General features: G+C 40.0%; 2 pseudogenes; both read right to left on the reverse strand.

Annotated features, from left to right (window-relative positions):
• Positions 1-16,445: 16,445 nt before the first annotated feature.
• Positions 16,446-17,185, reverse strand: LOC111549799 (annotated as a pseudogene).
• Positions 17,186-19,750: 2,565 nt separating this feature from the next.
• Positions 19,751-20,277, reverse strand: LOC111549800 (annotated as a pseudogene).
• Between the last annotated feature and the right edge of the window lie 1,465 nt (positions 20,278-21,742).

Here is a 21,742-nt window from a genome sequence, read left to right on the forward strand (position 1 = left end):
CAATAACGAAAAGTGACAAACTACTGATACATGTAAAAATCTGAATGAATCTCAGAAATTTTATATTGAGTGAAAAAAGTTAGATACAAAACAGTACATACTGTGTGATTTCAGATATATGAAGTTCTATAGCAGAAAAAAAATCATGATGAAATCAGAACAGCGGTGGCTTCTAGAAGTAACAGGGATTCACTGGGAAGGGCATGAGAGAACTTCTTAGTTGATGAAATACATCTGTATCTTGATAGGGGTGTGAGCTGTATGGACATGTGCATTTGTTAACACTGGTTTAACTACGCACCTCAGATCTCCTTTACTTCACTGTCTTTAAATTATATCTCAACTTTAAAAAAAAAAAATTTGTTTCCTGCAAACCACAATATCATACATTCTCTACTTCTTTTATCCTTATATTTTCATTAAAAAGTACATTAAGCCTTGAAGTTTATTCTCATGCTTATCTACCTCCTCTTTTGGCCTTTTGGACCATGGAAAGAGTTATGATGAACATCATATGAGAAAAGAGGGTCACTATGTCACTAGTCACAAATAACAGCCGACCAGAACACCAAGTAAATAAGTCAAATTACCAATTTCAAATAGAAAGAGGCAAAAAATCAAAAGGGAACCTGCTACATTTACGAAGTGCAAATAGTAAAGGCTAATGGACTATTATTTAACTATTTTTAAATGATAAAGCTAAATATTTGTCTCTTTTTTCATTCTAAGGAAACAATGTAATAAATGACAAGTCAATCTGAATCACTACTTCTAGGCTTCATTAGGAACAACTTAATAATGTACAAGATATTTAAACAAAAATTCAATGTACAACATCAATTTTTGTTTATCCTGAGAGACCAGATATGTACAAGGTACATAGTTTTTTGTTTAGATTTTAGCAGCACATGGTGTGGAGGATGCACCTAGTTTTTGGTGGATGGAATTTAGCAGCCTTCTCAGTGTGCAGAGTATTTAAAAGTATTCCTTAACTCGTGTCCTTGTAATGTTCCTTTCCTTTTATCAGGATCTTCTATTGAGACCACAGTGGATATTTTCCCAGTTGTTCTTGATTTTCATAACCTATTGTGGCATGAATTCTCTTCTTGCCCAAACTTGAGCCAGGATCCTTTGAGCCTTCCTCTCGACTAAGGCCCAATCTTGACCTATAAAAACTTGAACAAACACTAACATAGCTTCTAACAGCTCCAGCTTTCCTTAAAGTGCCTGCTGAGAACACTCGAGATTTGCAAAAAAATCTACTGTTTGTTCCAGTCAACACCCGAAGATAGGGCCTCTGTCCGCCAGTCATTGTGAGAGGGTAGGAGCCTAACTTCAGTAAGCACCAGTTAGAAAACTCAGATGAATTTCACATGGACAACCTCCCTTTCCTGCTTTTTGTAAGTTTCTTCACTTCCCACATTCTACTGACCCCCTGCTCACTCACTCCCTATTTCCTTATTCTCCATTTAACTTACGCAGTCACCTCTGGACAAATCAAAGTTGAGTTCAATTCACACTGTACTGTTCTTCCTATTGCAATAGTATATTACTGATTAAAATCTGTCTTTACCACTTTAACTAGTTTTCAGCTTTGTTTATCTTTACACATTTAGTAGTCACCAAAAAGGAATTGAGCAGAGCAGAGCTTGCAAGAGGCTTACAATCAAATCACAGAGACAGGGCACACATACAATAAATACAAACACCTACTACAGCATACCAAGAGGTAGGCAAGAGATTTTATAGCAGAATCATAGAATTTGATCAAGAACATCTTCTGGAAAAGAGAAACTTTGAGAAAACAACAAGAGGACATGTACAGTTTAGAAAAGAGCAAAAGGTCACATCCAACCAGTCTCAGCCTTATCAGCAATGGAAACCAATGGTGTGCACAGGTATGGTTTGAGCAGCAGACAAGGTTAGTGAGAGTGACAGGGTGAGGTCTATAAAGAAAAGAGGGAATAGTGAGAGCAAATCCAAGGCTGTGAGAAAGTCTGTAACCCAGGGAATGCCAGAGCATCCCTTAAGGATTGCCATCCTGAACTGCAACGGCCTCTTTCCCAACATGGCCATGAAAAGTCCTTGCCCAGTCCACTGGAGGATTATGTGCAAACTGGGAAAGGCCTTTTGGATTCAGGCAGAGACTTTTCAGAGTAACTTCTGAGAAGGGTGCCAGGGGATGAGGACAACGGAGTTCAGAAACAGTGAATTAGCAGATCTGGGCATTTCAAAGTGCAGCTTTTTTGTTGGGGTCCTAGAGATGTGTTGGGGATTCTTATGACCTGATGGCATAGTTAGTACTCATCTTACTTGTAAGCATTCCTAGCACTTTCATTAGTCCCCCAGTCCTTCCACTCAGTTTGCTTCGGAATTATCTCTACAACCATCTCTTCATTTCCAGGGAGCTCTCTAATTTAGATCTTCACTAGCTCACTCTGTAACCATCAACTGCAGAGGTTTCCTAAGCATTTCACTCTTTCTCGCTCTCCTCCCACCCATCCCAATATGTCATTCATCCTGCTGTCAGAATCATCTAAGACACAGATCTGATCTTGTCACATCCCTAATAAAATACCTTCAGTGTCTCCCTGTTACTCGACTGATACAGTCCAAACCATCAGCACAGTTATAATCTGGCCCAACCCTTCCTTTCGTCTCAGGCCAGCCCTCTTCATCCTTTTGCATCCCCTATATCCCTCACTCCCTGTCTTCTAGGTGCAGGACAATTGCCATTTTGCAAACATGCCAAATGTTTTCATTGGCCATACCTTTACTTGCATAGTTCCCTCTGCCTGTAATGCCTTCATCCTCACACCCGTACCTCTAACCAGCACTATTTAGACTCCTCGTCACCAGCTTAAATGTCCCTTCCTCCATGAAACCATCTCAAGTCCTCTAGACAAAATGAGATTCCTCTGGTCTGTTCCCAAATCCCTTGGCTTTGCAATTCTCCCTTTATAGCAATTCTTATTGCTTCTGTCTTTATTTAACATTGTAAATATACCCTTTGTTTAAATAGTATTTTACAAGATTATAAAATTTTTGAAGGTAGAAACAGAGTCACACACACAATTTGACACACAGAGATATGTGGCCTCAAATTATCATTTTCTCAAGTGTCTTAATCTTTTCTTTCCATCTAGGTTGTCAATTTCTTGAGGAGTTAAATACTTTTATTCTTCTCTACCCTCGTTTCTGCAACCATCACTATTGTGCTGAGCCTAAATTGTTCTAGCATCTGTAAAAGGATGGATTAGATCACCTACTGGGTCCCATATCTAGGTCTAACATTTGGTAATTCTAACAGCAAACAGCAGGGACCCAAGAAATACTTCATACTGGTTTCATAAGGGCTGCTTACACAGTATTTAGACTTAGGAATTGAGTAGCAATTCCCTTTTTTAATAGAAAAGAGGAATAGAAGCAATGAAGATCCTCCATCCTTTATGCCCAAATTTATCGACAATCTACTGTGAATTTGACACTGATCTAGGTACTAGGTATACAGTAGAGAACAAAATCACACCACGGCCCTGCTGTCATGGAGGTTACAATCCAAGTGGGAAGACAGATGATAAATGAAAACATAGATGGCATGATCAGGTAGACCAGTGTAGAAGACAATGACTACATTACCACTACTACTATTAACAACAGCAGCAAGAATAATACAAAGCTGAGTAAAGAGCTAGAGTAATGAAGGGCAATGCTATTTTAGAAATAGCCATCAGGGGAGGTCACGCTAAAGGGATACTACCACAGCAGGTAGAGCTGCCTGCCAGGCAGTCTCCAAGGTTATCCTCATCATTATCTTAGGAGGAAGACACCGCAGTCTGTAGAGCCCAGTGTTTTGCCAAGGACAGGTATGCTTGATTAACCAATGAAGGAAAAGAGCTTCAGAAAATAAGTAAAAGAAATAGATAAATGTGCAAACAAATTATGATATAGCTACAGAATAGAATGTTATGTAGTCACCAAAACATGATATTTTATTTTGCTTTTGTTTTTAATCTCGAGATAGGGTCCTGCTCTGTCACCCAGACTGGAATGCAGTGGTGTGATCATAGCTCACTGCAACTCCAAAGTCCTGGGTCTGGAGGGATTCTGCCACCTCAGCCTCCAAATTAGCTAGGACTACGCACCATGTCCAGCTAGTTTTTAAAACTTTTTGTAGAGATAGGGTCTCACTGTGTTGCCTACGCTGGTCTCCAACTCCTGGCCTCAAGCAATTGTCCCACCTCAGCCTCTCAAAGTGCTGAGATTATAAGAGTTAGCTGCTGCCACCCGCCAAAATGGGAAAACGCTGACTCAATAAAATATTGAGTGACAAACTATACATATGTATGATCTCATCCAAATTAAAAGTATACATTTGTGTGTACAAAAAGTACACTAGAGGGAACATCATGAAATATTTTTAAGCTTTCTTTTTGCTCTTTTTTTCTTTTTGAGGCGGAGTCTCACTCCTTCACACAGGCTGGAGTGCAATGGTGCCATCTCTTCTCACTGCAACGTCTGCCTCCCGGCTTCAAGCAATTCTCCCATCTCAGCCTCCCCGGTAGCTGGGATTACAGGCCTGTGCCACCATGCCTGGCTGTTTTTATTTTTATTTTTGTATTTTTAGTAGAGACAGGGTTTCACCATGTTGGTCAGGCTGGTCTCAAACTCCTGACCTCAAGTGATCCGCCCACCTCGGCCTCCCAAAGTACTGGGGTTGCAGGCATGAGCCACTGCGCCTGGCCAGGCTTTCTTATTTTTCCCAGTTTTACTGAGGTATAATTGGCATACAAAAAACAAGGAATATAATTAAAGTCTTCAAGTTTGGACATACGTATACACTCAAGTTACCATTACCAAAATCAAGGTAATAAATATACCCATCACCTCCAAAAGTTTCTTTTTTTTTTTTTTTTTAATAGTTCTTGGCTTTTGTTTGTTTGTAGTGTGTGTGTTAAGATTTAACATGAGGTCTACCCTCTTAAAAAATTTGCACAATACTGTGTTATTAACTATAGGCACTAAGTTACACAGCAGATCTCTGGAACTTACTCATCTTGTACATCTATAACTTTATACACAATGAACAACAACTCCACGTATCCCCCTCCCCACATCCCCTTGTGATCACTATTCCATTGTCTGTTTCTTTAGATTTGACTGTTTCAGATGCTTTAATAAGAGGAATCATGCAGCATTTGTCCTCCTGTGCCTGGTTTACTTCACTTACCATAATGTCTTCCAGTTGCATTCATGTTGTCACAAATAGTAAGATTTCTTTCTTTTTAAAGGCTGAACAATATTCCATTGTATGTATATGCTATATTTATCCATCCATTGATGGACATTTGTGTGTTTCCATATTTTGGCTATTGTGAATAATGCTGTAATGAATATGGGAGTGCAAATGTTTCTGTGAAATCCTGATTTCAGTTCTTTTGGATATATATCCAGAACTGGGATTGCTGGATCAAAAGGAAATTCAATTTTTAATTTTTTGAGGAACACTGTGATTTTATGAGAGAGAGAGAGAGGTTTTCCTCAATAGTTCCCAGCTCATAACTCTCACAGCCCTTATTATAATGTCAGAGTACTTTAGGCCTCAAAAAAAACAGAATATTTCTCTCTCTCTCTCTCTCTCTCTGTCTCTGAATTTCTCCAGAACCTCCTTTTACCTGCCCAAAGCAGGACTCTAATCTTCACTGCCTTTCTGACTGTGGAGCATAATAACGTCATTCCAGAAGGGATACTGCCCCCTACCCTGGCGGAAAAAGTGCTGCAAAGAAACCAAGAAGATCTAATACAGACAGGCCTTGCTGGGTTTCCTCACTCCAAGTAACACCAGATCACATCCTTTTTGCCCAATCACATTTTGGCACCATTGTCAATTATGCATATCCAATTAAGTCTCCATTAAAGGCTCAAGAGGATAGGATTCGGAGAAATTCTGGATAGCTGAACACATGGAGGTTTGTGGAGAGTGGTGCACCCGGGGAGGGCATGGAAGCTCCACGCCCTTTCCTCATACCTCACCGTACACATCTCTTTATCTGTATCCTTTGTAATATCCTTTATAATAAACCAGCAAATCTACGTGTTTCCCTGAGTTCTGTAAGCCACTCTAGCAAATTAATAAAACCCAGAGAGGAGGTCCGGGGAGCCCCAACTTGAAGCCAGTCAGTCAGAAGTTCTGGAGGCACAGACTTGCGACCGGTGTCTGAAGGGGAGGGAACCCTGGGGACAGAGCCCACCACCTGCAGGATCTGATGTTATCTCCAGGGGTAGATCGTGTCAGGATTGAATTGGAGGACACCCAGCTGGTGTCTGCTGAAGAATTGATTGTTTGCTTGGTGTGTGGGAATAAACCCACACGTATTTGGTCATAGAAGTCTTCTTTGTTGATTATTGTGGTAGAAGAACAGAAAAATACACAGTTTGAGTTGGTTTTTCCACAAATAAACTTCAATACTGTTTTCCGTGTTAGCTGCACCATTTTACACCCCCAGCAATAGTGCACAGGGTTTCAGTTTCTCCACAGCCTCACCAACACTGGCTATCTTTAGTGTGTGTGTGTGTGTGTGTGTTTTCATTGTAGCCACCCTAACAAGTGTGAGGTGATATCTCATTGTGGCTTTGCTTTGCATTTTCCTAATGATTGTTGATGCTGAACATCTTTTCATATACCTGTTAGCCTTTCGTGTATCTTCATTGGAGAACATCACAAAATATTAATAGTCATCTCCAGCTAGTAGAATCTCAGGTGGATTTTATTCTCTGCCTTAGACTTTTAAAAATATTTTAAGCATTTCTATTTTAAGTATGTTGCAGTTATACTTTTTCATTTTGCTTCCTATTTTCGTTTTTAGAATAATATGTGTGCATTAAAAATAACCCAAATTGTATAGATGTCCATAAGGTAAAAAGATCTCCTGTACCCTTGTCCCCTGGTTTCTTCAGACCTTTCATGCTAATGATATTTTCCAACATGTTTTTCTGTACCCTTAGATAATTTTTTAATGCATGTGCAAGCATATATAATATTTATACAATATTATCTCTTCCCTCCACAATTAGAATTATTATGTAATCTGATTTTTTTAATGTATTTTAAAAAGACAACTATATTCGTGTGTCAGAACATAAATACCTCATTCTTTTTCAACCACTAGGTGGAATGTTCTTGTTTGAATATTCTACAATTTATTTAAACAGATTGTTTCCAAGTTTTTGCTATTGCAAACAGGGCTGCAAACAGCAGCTCTACAAACCTCTCAACAGCCAGCAGAGTTGGCGGACATGCTGGGCATCAGAAAGGAAATCAGTTCATTAGCTGCATGCTGACCTACATTCACTGAGGCCAAATGCTCCTAACTGAAAGTGTCTTTATAGCACGGCTTCTCCACTGATTTCTAGATTAAGAGATTATTTCACAGGCCGGACACAGTGGCTCATGCCTGTAATCCCAGCACTTTGGGAGTCTGAGGCTGGTGAATCACCTGAGGTCAGGAGTTCGAGACCAGCCTGAGCAACATGTTGAAACTCCATCTCTACTAAAAATACAAAAATTAGCCGGGCCTGGTGGTGCATGCCGGTAATCCCAGCTACTCGGGAGGCTGAGGAGGAGAATCACTTGAACCTGGGAGGCAGAGGTTGCAGTGAGCTGAGACCATGCCTTCGCACTCCAGTCTGGGTGACAGAGTGAGACTCCGTCTCAAAAAAAAAAAAAAAAAAAAAGATTATTTCTCAGAGCCCTTCAGCTACACAGCCATTTCTGAGATAGGCCAGAGGGTTCGCTGTTGTCAGAAGCAACACCTGCATGCCCAAGGCAGGTGTATTCTAGTCTGCATTGGAAACAGACCTCGTTTGCCTTCTCGAAGGCTCTTAATAGCCGCCTCCTTTCTCTAGGTTGAAACCAACCACTAGGTTGGCCTCCACTTTCAGACTTGAAACGTCACACCCTGGGGCATGGGATTTGGCTTCTTGAGGAGCCACTGAAGAGCTAGATGATGCAACCCAGAAGTGTGGGGGAGTCCTGGCAGAGCAAACCTTCACCCATGAGAAATGAGAAATGAGAGACAAAGGGCAGCTGGGAAGAAAATTCTCTTGGATTTTGAAAATTCTTGGAAATTTGGGAGAAAATTCCTGCTTTTCTCTCCTTTGTGGACTACTTGCAGATGCAGTTCTTCCTTCTAACTCCTTCAGAGAAATCTTGCATGCTGGGTGAAAGTGCTTGCCTAGCCACCTGCTGAGTCTCCGCATTTTGTTGTAAAGCAGTAGCCAGTGAGGAACCACTGCGTTGCTTCACATTTTTTTTTTTGCCTTATTTCTTTTCACTGCTCACCCTCAAATCCTTAGATTTGGACATTCCAAAGAAAGTATTAGCACTTGGTTCTTGCCTCAGGCTCTGCCTTCTAGAGAACCTGGGTTCAGACATACTTTAACAGGAAAAATACCAGGTGGGATGGTGTGCACCTGCAGTCCCAACTACTTGGGAGACTAAGGAGGACCACGTGAGACTGTGAATAGCCAGTGCACTCTAGCCTGTCTCTAAAAGCAAAAAACTGCCCTGTGTTTCTCAGGAAGAATGCTCAGAAATAGAGAAGGTCTTGTGTATGTGTATGTGTAGTTTGTGTGTGTGTGCATGTTTGTGACAAATTTTTATGCCTTTTTTTCATTAAAATGTAATAAATGAGACCGGGCACGGTGGCTCATGCCTGTAATCCCAGCAATTAGGAAGCCTGAGGCAGCCAGATCACCAGCCTGTGCAACATGGTGAAACCCTGTCTCTACTGAAAATACAAAAATTAGCCAGATGTGGTAGTGCACTCCTGTGGTCTCAGCTACTCTGAAGACTGAGGCAGGAGAGTCATTGACCTAGGAGGCAGAGGTTGCAGTGAGCCAAGATCACGCCATTGCAGCCTGGGCGACAGGAATAAAACCCTGTCCAAAAAAAAAAAAAAAACCCTAACAAATGCTAGTCATGATTGTTCAAGCAATAAAATATCAATGCTACAAAAATAAACCCCTTGTACGTACATATATACATTATCTTATGAATGTGTATGTGTAGTTATATACCTATTTACATTTGCACACTTAGAGAATTATCTGGAAGATGAATTTCTAAAAGTGAAAATATGAGGTCAATTTTATTTTGATAGGTGTTGTCAAATTGGCCTTTAAATTTTTCACTTAATTAACCTTTTGCCACAGAATGCATGTTTCCCGAATCCCTTATTAAACTTTTTAATCAACTGGGTGGTTTTGAAATTTCCTATTGGCATTTCTATTAACATCTATTAATGTGTAGGTTTAGAACTGATGTTGTAATAATTGCAAAGGACAGAGTGTGCATGTTTGGATATCCTCAGCAGAATTTTCAGATTTTCTTCATTTAAGGCAGGTATACTTCTTACTATTGTAGTTAGTTCTGTAATTAGAAAAAAGGGATCATACGAGGTCAGGAGATCGAGACCACCCTGGCTAACACGATGAAACCCCGTCTCTACTAAAAACACAAAAAAATTAGCCAGGCGTGGTGGTGGGCGCCTGTAGTCCCAGCTACCCGGGAGGCTGAGGCAGGAGAATGGAGTGAACCCGGGAGGCGGAGCTTGCAGTGAGCCGAGATTGGACCACTGCACTCCAGCCTGGGTGACAGAGCAAGACTCTATCTCAAAAAAAAAAAAAAAAAAGAAAAAAAGAAAAAAGGGATCATTTCTTCCACTACACTGTCTAGGTTTTTTTTTTTCTTTTTTTTTTTCCAATTTTTTAAAAATTATACTTTAAGCTCTAGGGTACATGTACACAACGTGCAGGTTTGTTACATATGTATACATGTGCCATGTTGGTGTGCTGCACCCATTAACTCATCATTTACGTTAGGTATTTCTCCTAATGCTATCACTCCCCCATACCCCCACCCTATAACAGATCCTGGTGTATGATGTTCCCTGCCCTGTGTCCAAGTGTTCTCATTGTTCAATTCCCACCTATGAGTGAGAACTTGTGGTGTTTGGTTTTCTGTCCTTGCGATAGTTTGCTCAGAATGATGGTTTCCAGCTGTATCCATGTCCCTGCAAAGGACATGAACTCATCCTTTTTTATGGCTGCATAGTATTCCATGGTGTATATGTGCCACATTTTCTTAATCCAGTCTATCACTGATGGACATTTGGGTTGGTTCCAAGTCTTTGCTATTGTGAATAGTGTCACAATAAATACACGTGTGCATGTGTCTTTATAGTAGCATGATTTATAATCCTTTGGGTATATACCCAGTAATGGGATCGCTGGGTCAAATGGTATTTCTAGTTCTAGATCCTTGAGGAATTGCCACACTGTCTTCCACAATGTTTGAACTAGTTTACACTCCCACCAACAGTGTAAAAGCATTCCTATTTCTCTACATCCTCTCTAGCATCTGTTGTTTCCTGACTTTTTAATGATCACCATTCTAATGATGTGAGATGGTATCTCATTGGTGTGAGATGGTATCTCACTGTGGTTTTGATCTGCATTTTTCTGATGACCAGTGATGATGAGCATTTTTTCATGTGTCTGTTGGCTGCATAAATGTCTTCTTTTGAAAAGTGTCTGTTCATATCCTTTGCTCACTTTTTGATGGGGTTGTGTGACTTTTTTCTTGTAAATTTGTTTAAGTTCTTTGAAGATTCTGGATATTAGCCCTTTGTCAGATGGGTAGATTGCAAAAATGTTTTCCTATTCTGTAGGTTGTCTGTTCACTCTGACGGTAGTTTCTTTTGCTGTGCAGAAGCTCTTTAGTTTAATTAGATCCTACTTATCTATTTTGGCTTTTATTGCCATTGCTTTTGGTGTTTTAGTCATGAAGTCCTTGCCCATGCCTATGTCCTGAATGGTATTGTCTAGATTTTCTTCTAGGGTTTTTATGGTTTTAGGTCTAACGTTTAGGTCTTTAATCCATCTTGAATTAATTTTTGTATAAGGTGCAAGGAAGGGATCCAGTTTCAGCTTTCTACATATGGCTAGCCAGTTTTCCCAGCACTGTGTATTAAATAGGGAATCCTTTCCCCATTTCTTGTTTTTGTCAGGTTTGTCAAAGATCAGATGATTGTAGATGTGTGGTGTTATTTCTGAGGCCTCTGTTCTGTTCCATTGGTCTATATCTCTGTTGTGGTACCAGTACCATGCTGTTTTGGTTACTGTAGCCTTGTGGCACAGTTTGAAGTCAGGTTGCGTGATGCCTCCAGCTTTGTTCTTTTTGCTTAGAATTGCCTTGGCAATGTAGACTGTTTTTTGGTTCCATATGAACTTTAAAATTTTTTCCAATTCTGTGAAGAAAGTCATTGGTAGCTTGATGGGGATGGCACTGAATCTATAAATTACCTTGGGCAGTACGGCCATTTTCACAATATTGATTCTTCCTATCCATGAGCATGGAATGTTATTCCATTTGTTTGTGTCCTCTTTTATTTCATTGAGCAGAAATGGTTTGTAATTCTCCTTGAAGAAGTCCTTCACATCTCTTGTAAGTTGGATTCCTAGGTATTTTATTCTCTTTGTAGCAATTGTGAATAGGAGTTCACTCATGATTTGGCTCTCTATTTGTTATTGGTGTATAAGAATGCTTGTGATTTTTGCACATTGATTTTTTATCCTGAGACTGCTGAAGTTGCATATCAGCTTAAGGAGATTTGGGGCTAAGACGATGGGGTTTTCTAAATATACAATCATGTCATCTGCAAACAGGGACAATTTGACTTCCTCTTTTCCTAATTGAATACCTTTTATTTCTTTCTCTTGCCTGATTGTTGCGGCCAGAACTTCCAACACTATGTTGAATAGGAGTGGTGAGAGAGGGCATCCCTGTCTTGTGCCAGTTTTCAAAGGGAATGCTTCCCTTTTTGCCCATTCAGTGTGATACTGGCTGTGGGTTTGTCATAAATAGCTCTTATTATTTTGAGATACATTCCATCAATACCTAGTTTATTGAGAGTATTTTGCATGAAGGACTGTTGAATTTTGTCAAAGGCCTTTTATGCATCTATTGAGATAATCATGTGGTTTTTGTCATTGGTTCTGTTTATGTGATGGGTTATGTTTATTGATTTGCATATGTTGAGCCAGCCTTGCATCCCAGGGATGAAGTCAACTTGATTTTGGTGGATAAGCTTTATGATGTGCTACTGGATTTGGTTTTCCAGTATTTTATTGAGGATTTTTGCATTGATGTTCATCAGGGATATTGGTCTAAAATTCTCTTTTTTTATTGTGTCTCTGCCATTGGTATCAGGATGATATTGGCCTCATAAAATGAGTTAGGGAGGATTCTCTTTTTCTATTGATTGGAATAGTTTCAGAAGGAATGGTACCAACTCCTCCTTGTACCTCTGGTAGAATTCGGCTGTGAATCTGTCTGGTCCTGGACTTTTTTTGGTTGGTAGACTATTAATAATTGCCTCAATTTCAGAGCCTGTTACTGGTCTGTTCAGCGATTCAACTTCTTCCTGGTTTAGTCTTGGGAGGGTGTATGTGTCCAGGAATTTATTCATTTCTTCTAGATTTTCTAGTTTATTTGCATAGAGGTGTTTATAGTATTCTCTGATGGTATTATTTCTGTGGGATTGGTGGTGATATCCTCTTTATCATTTTTTATTGCATCTATTTGATTATTCTCTCTTTTCTTTATTAGTTTTGCTAGCAGTCTATCAATTTTGTCGATCTTTTGAAAAAACTAGCTCCTGGATTCATTGATTATTTGAAAGGTTTTTTTTGTATCTCTATCTCCTTCAGTTCTGCTCTGATCTTAGTTATTTCTTGCCTTCTGCTAGCTTTTGAATGTGTTTGCTCTTGCTTCTCTAGTTCTTTTCATTGCGATGTTAAGGTGTCAATTTTAGATCTTTCCCGCTTTCTTTTCTGGGCATTTAGTGCTATAAATTTCCCTCTACACACTGCTTTAAATGTATCCCAGAGATTCTGGTATGTTGTGTCTTTGTTCTCACTGGTTTCAAAGAATATCTTCATTTCTGCCTTCATTTCGTTATTTACCCAGTAGTGATTCAGGAGCGGGTTGTTCAGTTTACATGTAGTTGTGTGGTTTTGAGTGAGTTTCTTGAGTGAGACAGTTTGTTGTTATTTCTGTTCTTTTACATTTGATGAGGTGTGCTTTACTTCCAACTGTGTGGTCAATCTTGGAATAAGTGTGATGTGGTGCTAAGAAGAATGTATATCCTGTTGACTTGGGGTGGAGAGTTCTGTAGATATCTATTAGGTCTGCTTGGTGCAGAGGTGAGTTCAAGTCCTGGATATCCTTGTTAACCTTCTGTCTCGTTGATCTGTCTAATATTGACAGTGGGGTGTTAAAGTCTCCCATTATTATTTATTGTTATAAAGACTTAGACAGTGGGAGTCTAAGTCTCTTTGTAGGTCTCTAAGGACTTGTTTTATGAATCTGGGTGCTCCTGTGTTGGGTGCATATATATTTAGGGTAGTTAGCTCTTCTTGATGAATTGATCCCTTTACCATTATGTAATGCCCTTCTTTTTCTCTTTTGATCTTTGTTGGTTTAAAGTCTGTTTTATCAGAGACTAGGATTGCAACCCCTGGTTTTTTTGTTTGTTTGTTTGTTTGCTTTCCATTTGCTTGGTAGATCTTCTTCCATCCCTTTATTTTGAGCCTATGTGTGTCTCTGCATGTGAGATGGGTCTCCTGAACACAGCATACTGATGGGTCTTGACTCTTTATCCAATTTGCCAGTCTGTGTCTTTTAATTGGGGCATTTAACCCATTTACATTAAAGGTTAATATTGTTATGTGAGAACTTGATCCTGTCATTATGATGTTAGCTAGTTATTTTGCCCATCAGTTGATGTAGTTTCTTCTTAGCATCAATGGCCTTTACAGTTTGGCATGTTTTTGCAGTGGCTGGTACCTGTTGTTCCTTTCCATGTTTAGTGCTTCCTTCAGGAGCTCTTGTAGGGCAGGTCTGGTGGTGACTAAATCTCTTGGTATTTGCTTGTCTGTAAAGGATTGTATTTCTCCTTCACTTATGAAACTTAGTTTGGCTGGATATGAAATTCTGGGTTGAAAATTCTTTTCTTTAAAAATGTGCAATATTGGCCCCCACTCTCTTCTGGCTTATAGAGTTTCTGCTGAGAGATTCACTGTTAGTCTGATGGGCTTCCCTTTGTGGATAACCTGACCTTTCTCTTTGGCTGCCCTTAATATTTTTTCCTTCATTTCAAGTTTGATGAATCTGATAATTATGGGTCTTAGAGTTGCTCTTCTTGAGGAGTATTTTTGTGATGTTCTCTATATTTCCTGAATTTGAATGTTGGTCTGCCTTGCTAGGTTGGGGAAGTTCTCCTTGATAATATCCTGAAGAGTGTTTTCCAACTTGGTTCCGTGCTCCCCATCACTTTCAGGTACCCCAATCAAAGGTAGATTGGTCTTTTCACATAGTCCCACATTTTTTGGAGGTTTTGGTCATTTATTTTTTTTACTCTTTTTTCTCTAAACTTCTCGCTTCATTTTATTAATTTGATCTTTAATCACTGATACCCTTTCTTCCACTTGATCGAATTGGCCACTGAAGCTTGTGCAAGTGTCACATAGTTCTCATGCCATGGTTTTTGGCTCCAACAGGTCATTTAAGGTCTTCTCTACACTGTTTATTCTAGTTAGCCATTTGTCTAATCTCTTTTCAAGGTTTTTAGCTTTCTCATGATGGGTTCAAACATGCTGCTTTAGCTCAGAGAAGTTTGTTATTACCAACATTCTGAAGCCTACTTCTGTCAACTCGTCAAAGTCATTCTCCATCCAGCTTTGTTCCATTGCTGGTGAGGAGCTGCAATCCTTTGGAGGAGAAGGAGCACTCTACTTTTTAGAATTTTCAGCTTTTCTGCTCTGGTTTCTCCCTATCTTTGTGGTTTTATCTTCCTTTGGTCTTTGATGATGGTGACGTACAGATGGGGTTTTCGTATGGATATCCTTTTTGTTGGTGTTGATGTTATTCCTTTCTGTTTGTTAGTTTTCCTTCTAACAGTCAGATCCCTTAGCTGCAGGTCTGTTGGAGTTTGCTGGAGGTCCACTCCAGACCCTGTTTGCCTGGGTATCACCAGCAGAGGCTGCAGAACAGCAAATATTGCAGAACAGCAGCGTTGCTCCCTGATCCTTCCTTCCTCTGAAGCTTCATCTCAGAGGGGCACCCAGCTGTATGAGGTGTCAGTTGGCCCCTACTGGGAGGTGTCTCCAAGTTAGGCTACACGGGGATCAGGGACCCACTTGAGGAGGCAGTCTGTCTGTTCTCAGAGCCCAAACACTGTGCTGGGAGAATCACTGCTCTCTTCAGAGCTGTCAGACAGGGATGTTTAAGTCTGCAGAAATTTCTGCTGCCTTTTGTTCAGCTATGCCCTGTCCCCAGAGATGGAGTCTACAGAGGCAGGAAGGCTTTGTCCAGCTGCAGTGGGCTCCACCCAGTTCGAGCTTCCCCGGCCGCTTTGTTTACCTACTCAAGCCTCAACAATGGTGGATGCCCATCCTCCAGCCAGGCTTGCCACCTTGGAGTTCGATCTCAAACTGCTGTACTAGCAGTGAGCAAGGCTCTGTGGGCATGGGACCCACTGAGCTCAGCATGGGATATAATCTCCCGGTGTGCCGTTTGCAAAGACTATTGGAAAAGCGTAGTATTTAGGTGGCAGTGTCTTGATTTTCCTGGTACAGTCTGTCACAGCTTCCCTTGGCTAGGAAAGGGAAATCCCCTGACCCCTTGTGCTTCCCAGGTGAGGCAATGCCCTGCCCTGCTTTAGCTCGCCCTCCGTGGGCTGCACCCACTGTCCGACCAGTCCCAGTGAGATGAAGCAGGTACCTCAGTTGGAAATGCAGAAATCACCCATCTTCTGCGTCAATCACGCTGGAAGCTGCAGACCAGAGCTGTTCCTATTTGGCCATCTTCTTTTTTTCTTGATTTGGAACATTTACTTATTTTTCCCATAAAACACTCCAAGTTTAGCCCAAAGAAAACACGCCAAGTTTAGCCCAAAGAAACTTTGTTCTTGCCTCAGGCTCTGCTTGGGAAATAATTTTAATCAGAGAACTGTACGTTTTCTTCCCACAGATCCAGGTTGGTATCAGAAAATGACATCGTGATCCATTTCACTACAAGTAGAATATTACAAAATATTTACAGGAAAATATCAAAAATAACTCAAAAACAAAAGTCAAGTTAAAATAAACTTGTTTTTCAGAAATCTCTGCTCCAGTGTCCACAGCACAGAAGAAGAGAGTCAAAACAAATAAGTAACTGAGATCCTCAATCACAAATCTCCAAATAACTGGAAAAAGGGAAGAAACAGGATGAAAATGGTGGTATGAAAGGGAATGGATGTGGCAGCACTGTTTCAATAGCCAATCTATTCTGAATGAGACACCCTCTCTTATATGCAGTAAACTTTGAACAAAGCTAAACTTTAGGAGAGCCCTGAACTGAAATAAGGTGTCACAGTAACCCTTCCAGCTTTCATGAAAGCCCCATAAACATCATCCTTGGTCTAAACTGAGACAGGAATTAGAAGGACCAGATTTGAGAGCTGCTTTGGCAAGAGGCACAGCAGAATCATCCACTAACTTTTCTCGGAGGAGTGGCAGTAACCCCTTCAATCTCCCGATCTACTCTCAGTGCAGCGGGCACAAATCAAGTAACCTCTGCCTTGGAATTAGCAGTGATCTGTGGCTTGGCACTGATGGTTGTCGTGGCTTTCTTCTCAATGGTGGCTGCACTCATATCATCCACCTTGGGTTGCCGAATCAAGTTGGGTGGGGCACTGAAAATCGCAGAGTTTGGCAAGGGTGCTGGTGGGAAAAGCCAGGGATGGATGGGGGCGAGTCTATGTGGAGGCATCCAAGATCATCATTCCAGGATGAGAAACAGGGATACCTGAAGATGCAGGGGGAGGTCGCCTTGGTGGGGGTTCCCAGGAGGAAGACTTGGAGGTGGGCCTGGGAGAGGGCCAGGGAGTCAGCCTAGTGGTGGTCCTGCAGGTAAATGTTGGAGTAAAAGCCCTCAGAGGCCTGGCATTCCAGATGGTCTCAGTGGTCCAGGAGGAGGACCCATAGGTGGCCCAGGAGGCCACAAAGGCGGAGTAGGTGGTGGTATATTAATTTTGAACCTAGCCACTATTCTGAATGTTCCTATATTATTTCTAGTCATTTTTAAATTAATTCTATTGAAACAAAACTGTATTATCTGCAAATAATAATTTCACCTCCTCTATTCCAGAATTTATACTTCTTGTTTCAATGTCACTAATTCATTTAACAAATAAATTGAGTTTCTATTGTGTGCCAGGCACTTTGCTAAGCCCTGAATCGAAGAAATTTGAATACTATATTGAGAACTGTGCTCTCTGTACAGTACAATAATACATATCTTTGTCTTTCTTGCTTAATTTTTATAGGAAAAAACTAGTGTTATTGTGTGTCATTATTATCATTATTATTATTATTACTATTATTAGAGATGGAGTTTTGCTCTTGTTTCCCATGCTGGAGTACAATGATTCAATCTCAGCTCACCGCAACCTCCACCTCCCAGGTTCAAGCAATTCTCCTGCCTCAGCCTCCCGAGGAACTGTGATTACAGGCATGCACCACCATGCCCGGCTAATTTTGTATTTTTAGTAGAGACAGGGTTTCTTCATATGGTCAGGCTGGTCTCAAACTCCCAACCTCAGGTGATCTGCCCGACTTGGCCTCCCAAAGGGCTGGGATTATAGGCATTCACCTGGCAGTGTTTCATTATTAAATGTGATACTAAGGCCTGGCACAATGACTCACACCTGTAATCCCAACACTTTAGGAGGCCAGGTGGGAGGATCACTTGAGGTCAGGAGTTTGAGACCAGCCTGGCCAACATGGTGAAACCCCGTCTCTACTAAAAATACAAAACTGGGAAGGTCTGGTGGTGCACGCCTGTAATACCAGCTACTCAAGAGGCTGAGGCAAGAGAAATGCTTGAACCCAAGAGGCGGAGGTTATGGTGAGCTGACAATGCACCACTGTACTCCAGCCTGGGCAAAAGAATGAAACTCTGTCTCAAAAAATAAAAAAATAAATAAAAGATAAAGGGATACTAGTATTTGCTTTGAAATATACATATTTTTTATCAAGTGAAGAATATTAATCTAGGCCTCTTTTACTATGAGAACTTTTTAAAAAATGGATGTTAAATTTTGTCTAATACCTTTTAACCATTTATTAGGATGAAAGTAGGCTTTTAAATCTATTTGTTTGACTGACTATATACTATTAATCCCATTTTAAAGCTATTTTTGCATTTCTACAAAAAAACTTGCTTTGCTGAAATGTTCTGCTGGATTCCATGTACCAATATTTCAAATCCCATTTTAATGTAGTCCTTTATTCTATTTGCTAATATTTTATTCAGGATCTAAGCATAAGTGAGATTTGTCTGTAGTGTTTTAAAATTATTTAAATGATCAGAAAAACATGCACACCCTGGGACTAAAAGATACATCATTTTGTGTTTTTGTGCCTACAGAATCCTGAATTGAAAAGAAAACAAGAATAATAGCAGGAGAAGGCTCATACCCTCTACTTTAAATTTTGACTTGTGTTGCTTTATGAGAATGTCAATGAATCCGAGCATGGTAAAATGACCTCGCCTTTGATTTGCCAAGATGGAAAGGCTAATCACCAACCAACAAGAAATGCACAAAGCTTACAGTTTAAGGGCATGTGTTTGTAGAGTATGTGTTTGTATTTGAGCAGACCTGAGTTCAAGTTTTGGCTTTGGCATTAATAGCTCCATAACCTTGGAGAAGCCACTAACCTCTCTGTGTTCTACAAAATGGGAATTATCACTCTAACTACCTTGTAAGGTTGTGATGAAGATGAAAGAAGACAATATGTTAAAGTGGTCAACACAGTACCCAGTACGTTGGACATGTTTAATCAATTTAGCTATGATTACTGTTTATTATCGCCACTCTTCTCTTAGACCTTCTAAAGTTAAGGGAAAGGGCTCTGAAGTCCCTGTGCTATAGCTGCTCCTAAACTGAAAATGCCCTCATCCTCTGACCCACCTGGGTTAACAATATCTTGAGTAGTGCATCATGACTTCACTAAAAGGTTCTGACTTTTCAAGTTTATACATTTAGAGAATGTTGATATTTACTATGCTGTATTTTTAGTGTGTACTCTTTTAGTTTTTATTAATAAAATAGAAACCTAAACTCAGACAACTGCTTTATTCTTGCATCTAATCTGACCATATATTGTAGAAGCAATTCTTTATAATGGGACTTAGGTCAATATATCAGTTCGGCCAAAAACTCTAGATTGGAATATCTAAAGCTAGACAAATAAAATTTTAAAAAGAGCAAATTGACCAGGTGCAGTGGCTTATGCCTGTAATCCCAGCCCTTTGGGAGGCCGAGGTGGGCGGATTGCTTGAAGCCAAGAGTTCAAAACCAGCCTGGCCAACATGGCGAAACCCTGTCTCTAATAAAAATACAAAAAGTAGCCGGACATAGTGGCAGGTGCCTGTAATTCCAGCTACTTGGGAGGCTGAGGCATGGGAATCGCTTGAACCCAGGAGGTGGAGGTCAGAGTGAGCCAAGACTATGCCACTGTACTCCAGCCTGGGCAACAGAATGCAACTCTGTCTCAAAAAAAAAAAAAAAAAAAAGCAAATTGAATATGAGAAAGCATAGAAATGTCTCCCTCAAACAAGAAAGTTCTCCTCTAATAGTATTTAATGTAGCTCATTTGCAATCATATGAAAATTCATCAAGATCGAATCATGTTGCACAATCCCTAAAGGATAAAATTGAGGGAATTCATGGATAACTTTCATAGCTTCATTGTAAAGTCCAAGACCAAAAGGATGGTTATCTTCTTTAAACTGGACATAAGATGCACACATGATGGTTGACTTGGCTGTTACTCTTCCAACACTTCCAAGATTTCAGAGATTTCTTCACGAAGGGGCTCCATTAATGTCTAATGAAGTTAGACATTCAGGACAAAGAACTGAACCTCCTGATCTATCTCCATCTGTAGTCAATAATCAATGTGCCTTTGGAAACCAGCCTCACAATTATTCAGTGAAATCTCACAATAGTATGATTCCATTTTTTCCTTCTTCATCTGAAAGAATAAACATTTTTCCTGTGGGATGAGTCTTTTCCAGCCTCCCTTTGAAGCAGATGGGCTGGTCGATGAACCAAGTAGCATGCTGCTGATGATGTGCGACCTGGGTAACTCCATTACGTCTATCATGACTATGGCCCAAGATTGCTGTTGTGGAGAAACTGACTGATGACTGAAAGTATGCGGCACACGGGTGTCTATCTGCCGTGCTCTATTACAGTGTCTTCCTCTGTCAGAAGTCTTTAATCCAAGACTATACAGTCAGACAAAAATCATTGAAACGTGAAATGTCTTACAAATTGTGAAAGTACATAATGCCTATAACTGGCAATTTAATTGACATGAGGTATGAAGTTGGCAATAGTGGTAGCTGACATCACAGTTAGTTTCTGCTAATCCGACTGTTCTTTAAGGAACTGAGACAAAAATGGAATCGTCTCTGAATTTTCAGAGTTGTCTTTAATTACTGAGAGACCTTGGAATTCTAGTGAATTCCACTTAAATCAGTGAGGCTCAGAAATGTTATTTATCTCTTTCCAGCCTAGCCTGATAAGAACTTACTCTAGTGCCCACTGACTTACGGTTTCTAGAAACAAAATCACACAATTGAGATTCCAGGTTTAGGTTCCACTGATGCAGACATGAGCAAAGCTCCAAAAAAGGAAAGAATGTGGAGGAGATGGTGACTGATTCTCTCTCCTAATTTCTAGCTCCCTGAATATTAGTCTCTGATTCTCCCTCCTAATTTCTAGTTTCCTGAATGAACTAGTCTCCACCCATAACTGCAGCCAACCGTGAGCCCTAGAGACCATCAGGTCATCAATTTGTATAAATACAGCCACATCAACTGGGGATTCTGAGCATTTGACCAAATGATCATAAATTCTCTGAAAATCATGTTTAAGGACTGCATATAGACCATTCTATGAGTATCTTTAATGGAATGGCCCCATATCAGGTTCCGGTCTTTTAAGAAACTCACAGCCCCTGGCGCAAACTAGAATTGCTACTTTCTATCCTATCTTGCATAAGAGTGATCAGCTTATATGTTAGGCTATTCAAATGAAAACATATGTCCTAGGATATTCTAACCTAGTGCATATTGGAAACATGGTATAATCCCCCGTCCTGGGCATTTGCTGTATAAATGAAATGTGGCCAAAGGTCCCATGTTGACCTGACACAAGGATTCTTGTTGTCAAGTAAATGTGTAACAGACAGAAAAAAGACAAGTCCAGAGGTTACTAAAGTGCAAAATGATTTGTTGTTCAAACATAAAGCACACAAAATTTGCTAGCAAAATTAAAGTTAAAAACTAGGAATATACATATATAATGTTTATATATGCATAATAACTAAGATAAATCTATAAATTGTGTTTTATAAACAAAGACAAGATGGCAATAAAATAAAACATTAACAGTGAGTTGTGATATGATGGGTTATTTTCTTCAAACTTTTGTATTTTCGAATTTTCTACAAACTATATTACTTTCATAAAACAGAGACACACAAAAAAATAGGTTTTCTAAAAAACTAAACAGACTCTCAGTACAAACATCTGGAATTAGAGCATACTTTAAGGTATACTTAA

The sequence above is a fragment of the Piliocolobus tephrosceles genome, chromosome 5, assembly GCF_002776525.5.
Source record: "Piliocolobus tephrosceles isolate RC106 chromosome 5, ASM277652v3, whole genome shotgun sequence".
Classification (NCBI taxonomy): domain Eukaryota; kingdom Metazoa; phylum Chordata; class Mammalia; order Primates; family Cercopithecidae; genus Piliocolobus; species Piliocolobus tephrosceles.